Genomic DNA, 13,957 nt, shown 5'->3' with positions numbered 1-13,957 from the left:
CTAACTGTCGAGAGGACTCACGTGCAAGGCGGGCATATCTGTCTCTGGGAAGTTCCCACATGCGGTGTATGAAGGAGACAGATCTAGTGAGCGCCTCAACCGCTAGTGGGGGGCAGCTAGCTCTGCTCGGACAATAGCACGTGGTACAAAAGCCTTGGCTCTAATGAGCCGTGAGATCATAGAGACCAAAGGCTTCTCCATGTCCCCCCATCCATCACTGCGGCCTGTCCTCCCGTGATGATCCAATGAAGGTCCCCAAATCTCAGCTCCATAAAGCAATGCAGAAGCCACCAAAGTGTCAAAGAGCCAAAGCTTCGTCCGAGGCTCCTGAAACTAAACCTGTGAACACATCCTTTCCAATCTACCCAATGCTGCATGGGCTCTGGTCAATCTAGTCTCTGCTGCCCTCCTCAATGAAAATGCTGGCCCACTAAAAGCCACTCCAAGGTAAGTGTGAGCATCTGTATACTCCACTGTCTCTTGGCCGTATGTGAATGCGAGCGTTGACCTCCTGATCCACTGTGGGGTGGTATTAAAAACCATGACCTTGGTTTTACCAAGGTTGACGGACAAACCACTATCCTAGGCAAACATATACAAAGCATCCAAGTGACATTGCATCCCCTCCGGAGAGTCGGAGATCAACACAATATCATCAGCATATAACAATAGTGGAATCCATGTCCCTGCCAGCTGTGCACCTCTATCACCATCTCTCTCAATGTAGTCAGAAACCTCATCCACATACATACCAAATAGAGTAGGAGAGAGCGGGCAGCCCTGCTTCACCCCAATAGTGGAGTGAACCGGTGTGAATAGACCCTCTGAGGTGTGTACATGCCCCACTACTGACCTGTATAATGCCATGACCCCCCAAATGAGCTCTGTGGGTACTCCCATCTGTTGTAATCTGCGCATCAATCTAGCTCTGGGCACTGTGTCAAATGCCTTGTGGAAATCCACAAAGCTACAATAGATCCGTCTCCCACGCGATCTGCCCTCCTCAATGATGGCTTTGAGTGTCAAGATATGATCAAGAGTAGAAAAACCCCTCCTGAACCCTGCCTGCCCGGCTGTGCATATCCCCTCCCTCTCTGCCCATCTACTCAGCTGCTGCTCAAGAATAGATGCGTACAACCGTGCCAATGTGTGTCCAATCATGATAGTGCGATAATTCCCAGGCTCCATAGGGTCTCCCGACTTGAAGATAGGTACAATAGTCGATAGGCTCCAAGTATCAGGCAAGCCCTCACACATGGCACGATTAAACATAACTGCTAGAATCTCTACTAGTAGATCTCTGGCATGCGTGAAATGCTCAGCCACTAAGCCATCATGATCATATGCTCTCCCAGTCCTCATCCTGTCAATGACCTTTCTCACCATCTCAGCGGTGAAAAAAGCACATGTGTGTGGGCATGGATCGGGGGGGGGGGGGGGGGGGTCGGGAAGGGGGGGCTGCTCAGGAATTGTGTACAGCGATGATGCGTACTGGCCCAGGACTCTGTAGAAGTGATGGCAAGGGGGGGGGGGGGGGGGGGGGGGGGGGGGGGGGGGGGGTGCTCATGAAAGAGCTGCCGTGCCTCACGTGAGTCCTGACTCAAGAATAGCTAGTATAGATCCTGCTCTAGGCGAGCCAAAAATGCCCTCTTCTTGTGCCTCACTAGGCGTTGGAAGTCAATCTATGATTGTCTGTGAGTGATGTCCCCCAAAAGCACCTCCCCCTGAAGTCTAGCTCTAGTGTCCCGGCATTCCTCATCATACCAACTGTTCTGGGGCATGCTCCCCAAACGGCGTCTCTGCTCAGGTTGGGTAAGTGGGTATGCCTCTGTTGCTGCATCATGTAGTGTCTGTGTTAGTATAGTAGTAAGCTCCTCTAGAGGTCGCCCTGGCTCCTCTGCACATGCGTCTGTAGATCCCATCTATGTATACAGAGTCCGTCTCCTGTGTGAAGGTGTAGCGAGTAGGGGCTGCTGCCCGTGGCCTGTGTGCTACATTAAACTGAAAAGAGATGGTCAACGACACAAGAGCATGATCCACTGCCACACCAACAGGGTCTGGGTCCAACCGTGAGGTTCTGGATACTAGAGATGAGGCTCGGCTGTGCCATGACATAATCCACTGTGCTGGCTCCATGTCTGTGTAGAATGCATGTAAAACCCCCTGCAACGGGAAATCTCTGTAGGCCATTCAAGATGGCCAATCCATGTGCAGTCCTCATGTCTATCAAGTGTCGTCCATACTCAATGTGTTCCCCATCCTGCGATAATCTGGATAGGCCCGTCTCTGCAACATCCAGCTCTCTCAGCATCTCCTCTGAAGTATCATAAAATACTATCTAATGATGGGCAATCCTAGCATTGAAATCCCCTAGAATGATGATGTCACCATCTCTAGAGAACTCCAATATGTCATCATCCAAAATAGAAAAGGGGGACTGTCCTATGGGTGGTGCATAAACTAACGTACTCGGGGAAAAGTAGCAAATACCAATGTAAAGATATCTGCCTGTGTCTGCTCTCAATCTCACCCACATGTACCTAGCTTGCTCATCCCTGCGGGCTATATGTATCAATGGCTGCAACTCCTCCCTGAATAACATTGCCACTCCTCCTCAACCCTGCCCTCTGTTCTCTGATCGTGTCTCCTGTCTACAGGCTGTCTCCCATCTATATCCACTAATGTGAGGCATAGACTGCCCAGGGGCGTGGTGTGTCTCAGAATAGAAGACGATGTCTCTTCCCGTAAAATTATCCTCAAAAGCACCCACATCAAGGCGCATAGATCCATTACAATTCCAGGTGGCAACTTTGAGTGTGGTCCCATAGGTCTCGCACCGTCATGTGGAGCGCCGCTCTAGGATCACCACCCGACCTTCTTTGTAGAAGGCCGTCTTTCCCTTCTTCCTTGCGGCTTGAATCTCTGGCATTACCTCTCTCATATGTGCAAGCTGTGTGAGAGTGAGGTCATCTCCAAGGAATATGCCCGTTTTCTTTAGTGTAGGACGCTTCTTCAAGAAGTCCTTCTTTGCCTCCATGGATGGGAAACGGATGATTAAAGCTCTCCCTTTTGAAGTCTCCCCATTGCCTTGCGTCTTCTTCCCTACCCTCCATGCCTTTGTATGAGTAGCCTCACTACCCATCATGCGGAGAAGTTCTTCGACTTCCCCTTTCACATCATCTCGGTCTTTTAGACCGGTTACTCTTATATGCAAAGCTCTAGTTTTCCTTCGCTGCTCTTCTCCTAGAGTCATGGTGATGATTGTAGGAGTGGGGACAGATGTGGTTTCTTTCCCTTTCCCTTTCTTAGCGACTTCTATCCATTTCTCGGCCTCATCCGCCTTCTTTTGCGTCTTCGTGATCACATCCATCCACGAAGACGTCTTTACCACCTTCTTGTTTCTCCTCTTCTTTGATCATCCGTACCTGCTCCTTGATGACCTTGATTTCCTCAATGAGGGCTGGAATTCCCCTTCCCTAGTCCACTACTTGCTCTATCAGCAAGCTCTCGTTTGAGGGCTGAGACCTCTTCTTTAAGTGCTTGTGAATCTGCCTTAAGTGCTTGTAGCTCTGCGTGCAAATCCTCTTTCTCCTTCTTCCATTGCGCGCCTTCGTTGAGAAACATTTGAAGAAGGTTGGCCTTCTCTTTCCACCATCCCTCCGTATCTGCTTTCCATTCTTTCATCTCCCTTTCCATTTGTGTTATCCGCTTGTTTGTAAGCACAAAGGCTGCCTTCGTATGGGGCTTACATACTGGCGAAGCGCTCATGGCCTCCATCAAAACAAAACCAAAACAAAAACACAGTCTACACTTTTGCAAGAGAGGCCAACCCACTATATCCACACTACACATACATCCATGTCCCACATAATGTATACATATATTTTTTTATGTTTTCCTCATATCAATCATACATTTTCCGATTTTCTTTTTTTGCTAATTTTTGTCAGTGCAGCTCTGTAAATCCCCTGCTCGTGAGAATTCTAAAAATTGTGAAAGAACCCTAAAAATGTATTTTTTGTATCTGCAGGTCTGAAAATTCTGTCACTATGAAATTTTTGAAAATTTATCTGCAGGTCTGAAATCTACAGGTCCGAAAAAAACAAATTTGTGACTGTGTGACTGCGCTCCCTTAAATGTACCTGCGGGCTTGGGGGGCGGGGGGGGGGGGCTAGGAGGGCGGGTGGGCTGTCTCACAGCAGGCGGGAGTGGGCGCGCTGTCCAGCAGGCGGGGGCAGAAGAGAGAGAAATGGTGGGGGCGGGACTGCACTGCAGGGCAGCGCAAGGGGGGGGCGAGGGTGGGGCGGGGGCAGCAGGCGGGGATGGGCTGGGGAGGGGGGAGGGGCGGTGGGCGCGCGCGCGCACACACACACACACACACAGATATGAAATGAAATGAAATGTTATATTGACGTCTTCAAAAGGCCAAAATGACCTATGAGACCAATCTGTTACAAAATGGTGAATCTAATACCATGTCTAGGTACAAAAGAGCTAGAACAAAGATACTACTACTAGAATCCATCCTCATCTGCACACTGGATGTCGAGAGTATGGCTCGAATCCTCTGTTGTAGCTTTGTCGATGTTGTGAGGTATCTGAGCTATTGGAATTTCATTTGAGGTATCTTCGCCCTCCAAACCGTACTCATTGGCCACTCCCACCCTTCATCGCGCATCGGGCGCGCTCCCGTCTTCATCGTTGTGTCTTACAAGGCATAAGCCATAAAGAACCCAAGACTTGAATTCATGGATTCAACAGAATATTTGCAGTTTCTGCTCAACGAACTTCACGACATTCTTTCGCGGCATCCTCAGCAAAATCTTCCGATGCTGCAAAGTTTTCAACAATTTTGAGTTACATGTTATCTCCTCTGATGCCCCAGGTGGTACCTCCTCCTCCGGCACTGAGAGTACGAGAGCTTCTAACTGGCAACCTTCTCAGCCGTCTGTTCCGATTGGGGGGAGTCTTCAGGAATATGGTCCAGCCATCTGACCCTGATCCAGTAGTGCAACCGCCTTTTCCACCGCCATTGCCCCCACCTCCACCACCACCACCACCACCGCCACCAGGCTACAATGGTTGGAGCCCATATGGATACCCTTATTATCCATACCCCGGATATGTGCCTAACCAACCCAAAGATTTCAAAGATGGTTGCACGACTGTCAAATTTTTCACTTTTTCCGGGGTGAAAGATCGTAAGAAAGCATTGCAGTTCCTACAACAATTTGACAACATCTATGCTTTAGGGAACTATACAAAAGAATCCAAGATTTCTCGAGCAACGGGATTTCTTAAAGATATATGCTATGTAATGGTGGAGTTCAATCGTGACACAATGGCATGCTCCAAGGACCTGGCAAGCTTTCAAGACAGTTTTTGCACATAGTTACATGACTTCGATGTTTGAAGTCCGGATTTTGGCAGAGTGGGACAACTTGAAAATGCTTGCCACCGAAACCATGGATGACTATAACCAAAGGTTTCTCAACGTGTACCTTCCAGTGTCCTTCTTTAAGTTCATTCCCTTGGAGGACAAGTGCGAGCGCTACACCATTGGACTACCATCACCATTGCAGAACTATTCTCTCCAAAAGCAAGTCTCTACCATGCAAGAGCTTATGGACCATGCCGCGGTCGGCTACAAGCTCATGAAAGGAAAGTTGGAGTTTACCACAGAAGAACCTCCGGCCACTAACCAAAACTCCCGGCAACAACGAACAAATTCTCGAGAATCCAGTGAAAACCAACCCCAACGGCCTCGTTTGACACAACGTCAACGAGACGCCTTGTTACATAAAGGCCGATGTTTCAAATGTTTCCAAACAAGGCATACGTTCAATACATGTCCTAAGCGAGCCTCGACGTCCTCAGTGCAACCTTCTGCTCCCACGTCAGACAGATCCCCGGGGCCACATCCAGCCAAGAAGGCTAGACCTGCTATTGGACTAGTACCCGATATTTATGGTATACAACTCGAGAGTTTTAATGAATTATGCAGAGCTTATGGAAAAGTCAACGGCTTGAAAGCTCTTATTTTCTTTGACCTCGGAGCTATGGAGAACTTCATCCATCCAGAATTCTTGAAGCAGACATACTTTGATTATGATGCAGAGGGTGGAGAAACTGAAGTTGAGCTAGCCACGGGGCAAACTCAGTGGTACCGCTCATTGGTGCACTTCCAGTGACTGTACAAGATTATCATGGAAAAGTCGATTTCCACATTATGAAATTGCATGCCCTGGCACGACAAGAATGATGCAACTCTCCAAATCCAGAACTGAACCATCACCGTGATGCAGAAGGGCAAGCCCGTTGTCCTCAAAGTTCGGTTGTCCAAACAAAACCTTGAATGATCTCTCTACTTGTTTTCTAAGTAGATACTTTTGAACATTGTTTGAGAAAGTATTGTTTGAAATTTGTTTGAAATGGATGCTATCTATTTTAAACCTGTCTTGGTGCCGCTTTGAAATGTTCCAATACTGGTTTCATTGATTGGTTATTTTACTCCCGGGTGGAGAAGTGAGAAATACTGTTTTGGTATTGTTTGAACCTCGGAACGACGCAGGCCGATGCCCTGGGAGCATTTCGTTGTATGTTTGAAAACCTCGAAACGATGCAGACCGATGCCTGGGGAGCATTCCGTTGTATGCTACAAAACCTCCAAGCAACGCAGGCCGATGCTTGGGGAGCGTTTGGTTGTATGCTTGAACCTCCAAGCGACGCAGACTGCGGTCTGGGGAACGTTTGGTTGTACAGTCTTCTGAGCTCATGGCCCGGACCTTTTTAGGTTATTTGCGGGGGCAGTGACGAGGTAGTCGTTGAGTAGCTTCATACCGCAGACCGTTTGTCTCAGGGGAGTGCTCAACGGCATTGTTAGTTGTGTCTTGTAACATGCATATGTAAGCATTTGTGTTGCATTGTGATGTGCCAATTATTGAATATTCCTAATTGGATGAGATTGCCTGGGTATGTAATTTTAGTGCATCAAGACATCCGTAGAAGATCAGTACGGTCTGGGTGTGATGGCTAATTTTACTACGCTGGAATATCCAGAGTTCCGATCTGGACGAAAGGAGAAGCTAACTCCTTGATCAAAAGAGCTGAAAGGAGAAGCTAACTCCTCCATCAAAAGAGCCGAGAGGAGAAGCTAACTCCTTAACAAAAAGAGCAAACTGAATGTCCCTCGGAATCTCCCTCGGAATCACCCTCGGAAATTCTTTTGAGCTAACTTGAGTTGTTTTGCAGATATGCTGTAATCGTGGTGGATGATTACTCTCTTTCAAGAAGGGGAGATGTAACAAACTGCTGACGTGTCAACCTTTTGAAGAACAGAGCTACCGGCCGAGGAGCCTAAACCCTAAGAGAACAAGTAACAGAAGAAGAAGTCCTACCAACTTATGGGGACCCCGTCTGATGGGACCCCCAGTGACATAAAGGATTTAAATAAAGCTAGACTCTCAAGACTTGCGCAAACTAATGACGTGGCAAATTTCCGAAAAGTGCGCTGACATGATGATGTTGCAGGCTGTACGGAATTTCGTAAATTGCGTTTTGGCAGCTTTTTGGCTTTGCTTTTCGACCAGATGCTTTTGAGTTTGAAGGCTTTTTACTTTGAACTGCTTTTGGGGACTAGGGCCTTTAAATGTGGAGATATTCAGTTTGGGCTTGCTCAGAGACGCTTACACCGAGTTGCAATAGAGGCCCTGCAGGTGGCAGAGTACTATTTGCAGAGGATCCGAGTGGTGGGCATTTGTGGCAGGACTTGTGTCATCGATCCTGACCCAGCAGCTCTTGAGACTGGACACTGGAGACTGTGGGCTTGGGAGAGCTGTCCACTGGCATGAGTATAGTTGGATCCTGGAGAGTGGCTTTGGAGGGACCCTTTCTCCTCTGCAAACCACCTAGGCGTCCCTTTCTTTCAGTACACTGTTCGACTGGGACGGAGCTCTTGACGCAGCCGACCCCTCTTGACGCTTGAACTAGGGTCCTTCTAATCCTTGCACATTCCATGAGATGATCCTCGTGGAGTCAGTGAGAGAAAACAGATGCTTCCACAGCAGCCAACCTCGCTATCTTTGAGGCCGGTTTGGATGGGGAGTAATCCGCATCCAAACGACCTCTAGACAAGTGCGAAAGGAGTGACTGTCCCGCCCAGGCCCAAGCCAAGTATGCAGTCCGAAGGGTTACATCCTCTGCCCAAGGATCCTCATGTACAAATATATAACGAGGAGGGCTTTGAGTGTCAGCAAACAGATGCACCACTATGTGCTTGCAACTCGCTGCATTTGGAGGTGTCACGCTAAACTTGGCAAGAGGCCAAAGTGCTTGCACCAAATCTGTGACTCATAAGTCCCCTGTGTGCTATGAGAACTCAGTAGCCTGAATCTGGAGCCAATCAAGAACAGTGTGTTGGGTCCACTCTGTAAAATCCCTGCTGCACAATAGAAAGGAGAAACCCACCGCTGTGTCCAGAGCCTCAGTGCCTCTAGTTGCTAAGAAGAGGACGTGGACTCGAAAGCAAGCCTCCTCCAAGTAAGGAGAAGAGTCACCCAGGAACCGTGTGAAGTTGTAGTCGAAGAAGTCCGAGCGTCTACGAATGTCGAACCAAGTCAAACCACTAGGGACTGCTGCAAAGGGAGAAGTATGCACCACAAAAGGCGGCCTCAAGTGGGGAAGTCTGCACCACAAAAGGCGGCCTCAGCTCGTGGTGAAAGCACTACGAAGAGATTTCCTCGCGGTAGACACGTGTCGAGTCCCATGCGCCCAAGGAGGAGAGGAGGAGGGGTCGGGAGATGAGATTGTGGGGGCCCCATTGGGGAGAGAGGAGGGACGGGAGGCGGAAGTGGAGGCGGGGGAGCAGGAGGAGGCGGGGGAAGTGGAGCGGCAGCGTCTGAGAGAGGAGCAGCAAGAGGAACTGAAGTGGATGGGGCCTCCTCAGGCAGGTCCTACTGAATGGGGTCAAAACGGTTCCGAAACCTAGTGCTGCTGAGCTGCAGCACTAGGTTTCGGAACCGTGGGGGAGTAGTGGGGCGAGCCCTCCCCTGTTAGCCTCGGCCAGGTACTTGCTGCCAATCGTCAGTTGTCTGATCGCTGGTCTCTGTCGAGGTACCAGCCTGTGCGTCCTGTGTGTCTGGCTGTTGGACTTGCTCAGCCTTGGGAGGCTACGCTTGCGTTGTGGGTCGAGGTCTCATGCGAGGCAGACCTTTGCCAAATGGCCAATCTATCTGCAAATGAAACACTGATTCAGGAGGCCCGAATACTCCACGCTCTCACGGAACCAACCCCCACTCACCCTAGGTAGTAGGATGATCTTCGGGAGAGTGTCGGTGTCCCGAACCAGAACAGGTACTGAGGGGATGTCGGCCGCCTTGGCAGCTACAGAGCGTGCTGTGCGAGGTGTCTTGAGGACAGTCCCAATCTTTGAGTCTATCTTGGACAAGAGTGGCAGGTACTCCCTCCTCAAACTGGAAAAGCAGACGGAGATGGGAAGGTCTGCCTCTTCTACTAGAACATCTGTAGCTGGATCGAAACCGTGCCTCCACTGTCAAAAGTGTGCTTGAACTACTCTGATGGCCAAGGGACTCATGGCGATGACCTTGGACGCCATCTCAAAGGTCTCGGACTCTATCTGGTTGTAGCCGCATCCGAGGAACTGAACATTCAAGATCTTGCCCACCTCAGCGAGAAGGCAAAGGCTTGGAGAAGATCGTGCACCTCTTCTCTACTAGGTTTGGTGCCGAGAATCTTGTAGATGACGGAAGTCGCCCGAAGGCGTTCCACCTTTGCTGCAAGGCTCGCCTACTCTGTCGGCGAAAGAGCAAGTCGGATGGTGGGCTCTACGGGGTCGGGCAAGGGGGCTTCCTGAGAGTCCCTCTGAGGTGGAGGGTGAGCCTCCATGAGTGTCTGTTCCCGTGGAGAAGGGCGAAACGACGATGACGAGAGGTGGGTGGGTGGGTGGGTGGGTGGGGAGCGATAACGAGAGAGGGGGGGGTGCAGAGCGTACGCGGGGGGGATGAGCGAGGGCAGCAACGCTAGTTGGTGTCTATGTCTGTCAAGTGTGTGTAAAGTTTTTTTTGTTTTCCTCGTGCTCTGTAAACTGATTTTTGGGTGGGTGAATGCATGTATGTCTGTGTGTGTGTGTGTATAGTGGGTGGTTGAAGTGTGTTTTTAGAGCATGCTTTTTGTTTGATTTCTATGGTTTCTTTATTTTTTTATCTCCTTCATTGTGTTCCTTGTCTTCCTAGATTTCTCATGTTCTCCGCGTTGGGTTGTTAGGGTTTGTTGTTGTTGGCTTGATACTCTGCTCTCTACTCGTTCTGCCAGGTTTCTACATCATTTTGTGTGTGTGTGTGTATGTTTGTCTGGATATATATGTATGTGTATATATATATATATATATATATATATATATATATATATATATATATATATATATATATATATATATATATATATATATATATATATATATATATATATATATATATATATATATATATATATATATATATATATATATATATAAAAGAAATGAAATGTTATATTAACGTCTTCAAAAGGCCAAAATGACCTATGAGACCAAACTGTTACAAAATAGTGAATTTGATACCATGTTTGGGTACAAAAAGACTAGAACAAAAATACTACTACTACTACTAGAATCCATCCTCATCTGCACTCTAGATGTCGAGAGAGTATGGCTCGAATCCCGTGCTGTAGTCTCCGTCGATGTTGTGTAGCCCCTCTCCTCAATCATGGCCGTCTGGATCTCCGTAGCTCTAGTGCTCGGTTGATGAGAGTGTCGGTAGTGGTCGAATGAGTGTGGGCAGAGCTCTGCACTGATTGCTGCTCCTCTGGAAGTCCCATATCTAGTGAAAAGAAATCTGTAATCTCTCTCTAGGAGTGTCTCTCTCTAGCTCTCCCTAGTAAAGTGTCTCTATATCTGTGTAACTCAAGTAGATATAGTCCAAGACATCTCTGATCCTCGTAACTCATCACCCTAGAGAAAGGACCGAAACCCTCTCTGAATAAGCAGTGGAAACGGCCCCGAATGTCATAGTAGAGTGTACAATGACATATGTAATGTAGCTCTGTCTCTAGCTCTAGCAGGCATAAACGGCATATCCTGTTGTCTGCTGGTATCCATCTGAATCTACGAGTCTCAATCTCCAGCTGATGTGAGAATGTGCGTATCTGACCAATGGCACACCGCAAACCATGAGACATATGTGTATCCATGTAGCTAGGTCGAATCACAAACCCATCTCTTGTGAGGTGGAGAAGATGCTCTCTATAGAAAGCCATCTTCGTGCCCAACTCCTGCGGCGGCTCTATTCATGTCCTCCTGGTATCCAACTGGATCAGGTCCTGACGAATGAGTCTAGTAATCTCCACCCGCGTAAGAGACATCGAGGGTGTTTGAAGAGAGTACTTGAAAGGGGGCAACCTGTCCATGGTGACCATGCATCTAAAACCATGATGTCATCTGTGCATACCAGCATGAAGTGTCCCCTTGAAGAGCTAACTGTCTGGAAGACTCAAGGGCCAGTCTAGCATATCTGTCTCTAGTAGTGTCCCACATAGGAGGGGCAGCTAGCTCTGCTCGAATGATAGCGTGGGGTACAGAGGCCTTGACTCTGATCAGTCGAGAGATCATAGATACCAAGGGCCTCTCTATACGTCTCTAACCATCTTGGCCTACAGAAGGTCCCCATATCTACACTGCATACAACATAGCTGAGGCTACTAAAGTATCAAAGAGCCATAACTTTGTCCGGGGTTCCTGGAACTGAACCTGCGAACGCATCCTCTCCAAGCCTCCCAAGACCGCTTAAGCTCTAATCAGTCTAGTCTCTGCTGCTCTTTCCAAAGAAAACATCGGCCCAGTGAAGACAACCCCAACGTAAGTGTATGCATCTGTATACTCTACACTCTCCTGACCATATGTGAAAGTCGGTGCTGATCTCCTGATCCACTGTAGTGTGGTGTTAAACACCATAACCTTGCTTTTACCAAGGTTACAAACAATCCACTGTCCTCTGCAAAATTGTGTAATGCATCCAACTGTCGCTGCATACCCTCTGATGAGTCAGAGATCAACACAATATCATCAGCATATAACAACAATGGGATCCACGTCCCTGCCAGCTGGGCACCTCTATCACCCCCTCTGTCAATGTAATCAGACATCTCATCAACACACATACCAAATAGAGTAGGAGACAATGGGCAACCTTGTTTCACCCCAATGGTGGAGTGAACTAAATCAAATATCTCCTCCGGGGTGCGTACATGTCCCATCACTGATCTGTATAGAGCCATAATCCCCCAAATCAACACTATGGACACCCCCATCTCTTGCAGTCTGCGCATCAATTGAGCTCTCAGTATCATGTCAAATGCTTTGTGGAAATCCACAAAGCTACAATAAATCCTGTCTCCCATGTGACCTGCCCTCCTCAATGGTGGCTCTGAGTGTTAGAATATGATCAAGAGTGGAGAAACCCCTCTTAAAACCAGCCTAGCCCTTTGCTCGTACACCCTCACCCTCTGCCCAATTACTCAACTGCTGCTCAAGAATGGATGCATACAACCGTGCCAATGTGTGCCCAACCGTAATAGTGCGGTAATTCCCAGGCTCTGTAGGATCACCTACCTTGAAGATGGGCACAATAGTAGACAACCTCCAAGTCTCAGGTAACCCCTCACAATTGAACAACACTGCAAGAACCTCTACCAGCATATCTCTAGCATGTATAAAGTGCTCTGCTACTAGACCATCATGATCATATGCCCTGTTGATCCTCATCTGATGAGCGCGCAGCGGTGTGTGCAAGTGAAAGAGCACGCGAGGAAGTGCAGTGTATGTGCAGAGAGGGGAGGCGAAGGCCAGCAAGAGAGGAAGCGCTAGCAGAAGAGAGAGGGCTCACGTTTTTGGGGAAAACTCAATAAGTGAGTTTTGGGTTTTCCCACTTTTATTATAAGTGACCTTTAAAAAATGTGTCCAGGTTCATATTACCTGGACAAAGTATAAAAATGTACAAAAAGGGGTTATTTAGGCCTTTAACCCAACAACCTCCCACTTAAAGGCATAAATGGCGCCTTTAAGCTACGTGACTCCCACCATCTCTATGCATAGATGATGTTGTGCTTTGGGTAAGCACTTAGTGAGAGCATCAGTTGGATTTTGTGATGTATGGATCTTAACCAATGTAATAAGGCCATCCTCAAGCACTTCTCGTATGAAGTGATACCGCACATCAATATGCTTTGTGCGTGCATGAAACATGGCGTTCTTTGCCAGACATATAGCACTCTGGCTATCACAACCAAGCATAGGTGCCTTGGCAGGCAAGTCAAACTCACTGCATAGGCATGCTAACCAAATAGCTTCTTTGGAAGCCTCAGTGGCTGAAATATGTTCAGCCTCTGTCGTAGACAATGCAACAATCTTTTGCAATTTAGAACACCATGAAACAGCACCTCCCGCAAGAGTAATACATCATAGCCACTTGTGGATTTCCGTGTATCCACATCACTAGCCATGTCAGAGTCACAAAATCCCTTCAGCTCCATTGGTCCTTTACCATAGCAGAGGCATTTTTTTAGTCCCTTTCAAGTACCTCATAATGGACTTCACTGCATCCCAATGCAACCTGCCTGGATTAGCCATAAACCGGCTCACAACTCCCACTGCATGGGCTATGTCAGGCCTAGTAGCAACCATAGCATACATAAGTGAACCACAAGCTGAAGCATAAGGCACACTTTGCATGTCATTGGCTTCTTCCTTTGACTTGGGACAATCATCCTTGGAGATTTTAACATATGGCTGTAATGGCACACCAAGAGGCTTTGCTTCAGCCATGTTAAATCTGTCCAGCACCCTTTCAATGTACTTTTCTTGCGACAAATACAATAGGCGCTTGTCTCTTTGCTGTGTAACACACAC

General features: G+C 48.1%; 1 protein-coding gene and 1 pseudogene across 1 annotated transcript in view; one reads left to right on the top strand and one right to left on the bottom strand.

Annotated features, from left to right (window-relative positions):
- NDP1 (Tetratricopeptide repeat (TPR)-like superfamily protein) overlaps positions 1-13,957 on the top strand; it is a 140,393-nt gene that overhangs the window by 88,180 nt on the left and 38,256 nt on the right. The window lies entirely within an intron of this gene.
- LOC147450606 (uncharacterized) lies at positions 10,759-11,310 on the bottom strand (annotated as a pseudogene).

This window comes from Adiantum capillus-veneris, chromosome 9 (genome assembly GCF_014529385.1).
Source record: "Adiantum capillus-veneris isolate H3 chromosome 9, ASM1452938v2, whole genome shotgun sequence".
Classification (NCBI taxonomy): Eukaryota; Viridiplantae; Streptophyta; class Polypodiopsida; order Polypodiales; family Pteridaceae; genus Adiantum; species Adiantum capillus-veneris.
Note: the sequence above shows the minus strand (reverse complement) of the source record. Positions and strands in the feature narration are given on the sequence as shown.